The 5,515-nt window shown below is 40.9% G+C and overlaps 1 pseudogene; it reads left to right on the forward strand.

Moving 5' to 3' along the window:
• The first annotated feature begins 3,472 nt into the window (after window positions 1–3,472).
• LOC131767817 (splicing regulator RBM11 pseudogene) lies at window positions 3,473–4,126 on the forward strand (annotated as a pseudogene).
• The last annotated feature ends 1,389 nt before the right edge of the window (window positions 4,127–5,515 follow it).

Genomic DNA, 5,515 nt, shown 5'->3' on the forward strand with positions numbered 1-5,515 from the left:
TGTAATTGAGAACTGTAAGCTCTTTCATTTCTACAAGTATCAATAGAATTTGGATCATGATCTACTTCTTTGTGATTTGATCTCACCAATTAGTAATACTTCATTATCTCTTTTGCTTGTAAGTAGTTAGGTAAGCTGGTGAAAATAAACTAACATCTTTACTTTTGGAGGGTAAGAACAGAAACAATCATATATGTCTTTCACATCTCAGTGTCCCCACATTTCCTGGACGTTTTTCTCTCTCTGTGACTATAAACAAGAGAAATAGTGTCTTGTTTATTCGGGTTTTTTGGCTGGAGGGCGAAAGGGGAAATGGTTTCTGATGCGAAGTCAAGGTGATTAAGCTCCTTTTTTTTTCTCTGCAGCATTTCAAAATTGTCTCATAAAAACTGAGAATCTAAAAAAAAAACAAAACAAAAAACTGAGAATCTGAGTAACAAAGACAATGGCATGGAAGAGTCAGAAGCTAGTAAATGAAACAACAATTTAAATATGGAAAAATCCATAAGACATAAAGAAAAAAGTGAATAATTTTTACATACATTTGTCATAGAAGCAGCTGATATTGTTTTAAATCTTCAGAGGTAAAAGAGTAAATTCAGGACATAGAACTTTACGAGTTTACATTTTCATGCTCATAAAGGTGGTTGATTAAATAAGGCTTAATTAACTTTTTTAACTCTGTTATAAAATAATGTTACCTGGCCACAGGGTGCATTGATTAAGTATTAGTCACTGGTAATAGGACCTATTTACTAATTTACCAATTTGTGATTAATGGAATTGATTACGAGGGTGAAAAGTTCCAATCAATTCAAAATTATATGGTCAAAGGGCCAGTATAAAAAAAATAGACATAGTTCAAATATTTGTTTCTAACTGGGAATCTGATCATCTCTTAAAATAATATTCAACTGGACTTGGTTTTCTGGCTGTAATAAGTAAGAAGAGTAGAAGTGTAGTTTCTGCTTTGCTCTCCACTTCTCTGAAACTCTATTTCTCACCTAAAAGTTCAGGTAATCAGGGCTTCCCTGGTGGCGCAGTGGTTGAGAGTCCGCCTGCCGATGCAGGGGACACGGGTTCGTGCCCCGGTCAGGGAAGGTCCCATATGCCGCGGAGCGGCTGGGCCCGTGAGCCATGGCCGCTGCGCCTGCGCGTCCGGAGCCTGTGCTCCGCAACGGGAGAGGCCACGGCAGTGAGAGGCCCGCGTACCGCAAAAAAAAAAAAAAAAAAAAAAAAAGTTCAGGTAATCATATCTGCTCTATCACCTTCACAAAGTTATTCTGACAGTCAAAGACATATGAAAGTCCTCTGCAAGACTATGATGGGATGTCAATAATTAACCAAAAAGGGGAGACAATTTAGTAATGTAATGATCCTGACTCCATAATTCATCGTTAGGTCCACAGAGCTACTATTGTTCTGCTGGACAAATCTGGTCCATCGGGGGCACAGTGCTGAGGATGGGATGGGGACACAGCACCTGGGCACTTACTCCTGGGTCATGCCCAGCTGGGCCTGGCAGATGTACATCCTCGGCACGGCGAAGGCATCGTAAGAGCACCAACGCCCCAGAAAGGCAAAGGGGTGGCTCCTGGCTCTGATTCAGGCCTCAGGACTTCCTGGTCTGGCCCCTCTCCCAGGTGTGAAATGACATTAACAAAGAGTTGGAAATAGCATGTACAGTCACTGATGGCGTTTCCTCACAAGCAGCAAAGAGGACATCAGAAAATAAGTAAGCAAAAGAGAAAAACCAGGCCCTACTTTGAAAACTATTTTCTCTTGATACTGTATACCAAAAGAAGGATGATACTGTACCCCCCCCCCAAAAAAAAAGTACTTGGTGGTAATGAATAATGTTTCTGTCCCTGTCCCCATCGGAGACTTGCATTGGTCTTTAGCAAGCCTGTCTGAGTCAGCGTTTGAGAAAGGAAATGGCTGCTTGAGCGGAAGCAGCCTGAACGTTGACCATCTTTGGGGGCCATATCCCAGCCCAGGTGAGGTGCTCCTCCAGCTCTGGACTTGGATTGGTGTTCAGCTCTTCAGACAGTTCGCGCAGCTCAGACCAAGAGAGGACCTGAGAGGGTAATTATTCATCACAGCCTGCTGTTCCCACAATGGATGGAAAGGGTTGTGCCATAGGAAGTTGCTCATCGCCACCTGTTTTGGACCTGCAGCAACAGTGATTTCATGTGGTTCAAGCTACCCTTCTGCTTTCTGCTGTTAGAAGTTTAGGATCGTGGTTTGCCGGGCTGCAGTGGCCCCTTTGAACTGGCAGTATGCTCCCACATTGCCTGAAGTTCCCCTCTTCCTCAAAAGAAAGATAGTAACAAGCTCTCCTCTTGATGATTTCACTTGCAAATCCTTTATTTTGTTCTGATCCAACTCTGCCAAAGCTCATTGACTTCACCAACAGGAACTTCTGAAATGTCTGTTAGTTGGTGTCACAACCTGAGCGTTTGGTTCCACCCCCCCCCCCCAACAAATTCATATATTGAAATCACATCCCCTGTGTGGTGGTGTTAGCAGGTGAAGCCCTTGAGAGGTGATTACATCCTCAGGGTGAAGCCCTCCTGAATGCGATTCCTGCCCTTACACAGGAGATCCCAGAGAGCCACCTGCCCCTTCCACCATGTGAAGACACAGGACCACCATCTATGAACCAGGAACTGGGTCCTACCGGACCTGAATCTGCCAACACCTTGTTCTTGGACTTCTCAACCTCCAGACTGTGAGAAAGAAAGTTCTGCGGTCTTTGAGCCTCCCAGTTGATGGTATTCGGTTGTAGCAGCCTGAACTAAGACGATATTGGGTGATGGTTAGGGGTATGGACCCTGTAGCCAGAATGCCTGGGTTTGAAACACTTCCTATCTGTGTGGCCATGAGCAAGTTATATGTCCTCTCGGGGCTGCAGTTTCCCTCACCTGCAAAATGGTGCAAAAATGTGCTGAATAGTTTTGGCTGTTATTATTATCTCACACCCACGAGATGGAGGCCCTATTGTGAGGGTAATGCCCAGTGCAGTGTTGACCCACGTCTTTAAATCTCTCTGGTCAGATGCTCACCTGTTCGTGGCCACTAACTCACTAAAAGAATGTCAATTAGTTCACATTCTCTATTTTCTCATTGTTCTGTTGCTTTCCACAAAGTCGCTCATGTTTCCTGTCTTCTATGTCAATCTGACCTGAATGGCTTCTCCAGGGATTATTAACTTAAAGTCCATTTCTACGACCTCATCTGGATGGCTTTTCCTCCAGCAGTCCCACAGATTCGCCCTCTGATCAATAGGTCTCCCTATTTCACACATCATTCTATTTTTTTAAACCACACACACACACACACACACACACACACACACACACACACACACACACACACACCTTACCAAAAAAAAATGGGTTACTTCTGTGTTGCTGTTGGGAAGATTGTGAAATGATACAGCCACTCTGGAAACCAGCTTGGGAATTTCTATATGAGCTGCTTCTTCAGTTTCTTATAAGCTGGGCCATTAACCAAAGTGACTATATTCAAAGACACAGAAGAAAAGCTGAAGTCTGCGTTTGTCTGCTTTGACCACCCAGAATCCAAACCTTATGCTTTGCTAAATGGAATTTGTTCATATGGAAGATCAATTAATTAACTTCTTAATTAATCAGTTAAGAAGTCCCAGCATCTTTTGGGGACTTCTTGCTCTTCTGAATCAACTAACCAAAGTCCTGAGAGCTGCATTAAGACACATTAACCAGGTACAGGAATGGAAAAGTGTGGGCAGATCTTCCTTCTTATGCAGTTTTTTTTTCCAATTAATAATGCTGTTTTACTTCAAGAATATTTTTTCTTTCAGAGAATTTTCAGTGACACGCATGAAATTAAACCCTGCAGCTTCCTTACTACCAGATGGCAGTGCCACTTAATGCACATCCCTGTCCACACACTATTCGTGTTCCAGATCTAGAGGTTGGACCCAGCTCTTAGGAATGGACACATCGACAACCGGGTAACCCTGATCTTTATCAGATAAGTAAATAAAAGAGGTAAAAGCAAACCAGTAATAGCAAGAGAAAACAACAGAGGAAATGAATATAGCCATTCATTTCACCTAAGTTCTGAAAGTGAAAAGTATTAGTGTGATGTTTGCAAAAAATTAATAAACAGAAATCTCAATAAAGTTGGGAGACCAGAGAGGAAGCTCTCACACCCTGCGAGGATAGCAGAGCCCAACAGGGAAAAGAAAAATTCATCTTCTTTCCTGGCAAGAACTCAACCAACGAAACACCATGGGCTGTTTGTTTACCAGAGCCCTCCCAACTTCCTTCTTCCATCTATAAAAGTGTCCTCCTTCCCTTGCTGTGTGGGCACTTGTACGAACCCTGAATTGCAATTCTCTATTGATTCTAAATAAACCCATCTTTGTTAAAGAAATATCTGGCTGTCTATTTGTTTCAGGTCAATATGTTCAAATGAAATATATACCTACACTGGTTTTAATTCTCAAAAGAAAAAAACCCTATTCATATTCATCCAACAACTGATTTCATGGCTGTCATTTTTTTTTTTTTTTTTTAGCCTCAATGGGCAGCATTTGGGATCTTAGTTCCCCAACCAGGGATCGAACTGGTGCCCCTGCAGTGGAAGTGCAGAGTCTTAACCACTGGACAGCCAGGAAAGTCCCTATGGCTGTCATTTCTGAAACATATAATAATGTGACTTAACTGATTTGGTATTCAAATTTATCTTAAATGACAAAAACTTAAAAATGATAATAATGTACTGCTTTTTGTACTTGTGCTACTGTTGACCATGATCAACCAGAAATGCATTTGGCTTATTTTAGTACTGCTGATGCAACTGCACTAAAGTATAAACCAGAAGTTATTATTGAACATCATGCTTTCTCAGATTGTCACCTATAAATAGACTGGGATTCGAAGTGGAGCTGCGGATTTTCTGAAAGAAACTAGTGCAAATATTTTAAGAGTTTCGAGTTGTTCCTAATGAAAAACTAAATAAGTAGGCTTTTGTTTCATTTGTTAATACTTTGGATAACATTTTATTTTTTCTGTCTTAAGTATGTTGTTTCTTACTCTCCTGCGTGTTTATTTCACAAACTGAGGACATATGACAGTGAGACCAAAGGAAAGCTAACTATCATCATCTTTGGATCATTCCCTTTTGCTATGATCGTATATAAATAAAAGACATCGGCTTTAATTCTCATTTATTAATTGTACTTAATGAAAATTAGTTGGTTATGTCAGTATTTATTACCCACCTCTTTTGCCAGCTAGATATGAGAAGGTATGTTTAACATATTTAAATCTTGATAACTTAATAAACAATAGAATATTGCATTGATGTGTGATATTTAATCTTTATTGTCCAAATCAAATTTCCGATGTAAAATATATGGGTTATTTGGGGAAAAAAACTAATCATGCAATTACCAAACCACCCAGCAGTTGTATTCTTGGGCATTTATCCCAGACAAATGAAGACAGCTTCACACAAAAACCTG

The sequence above is a fragment of the Kogia breviceps genome, chromosome 13, assembly GCF_026419965.1.
Source record: "Kogia breviceps isolate mKogBre1 chromosome 13, mKogBre1 haplotype 1, whole genome shotgun sequence".
Taxonomy (NCBI): domain Eukaryota; kingdom Metazoa; phylum Chordata; class Mammalia; order Artiodactyla; family Physeteridae; genus Kogia; species Kogia breviceps.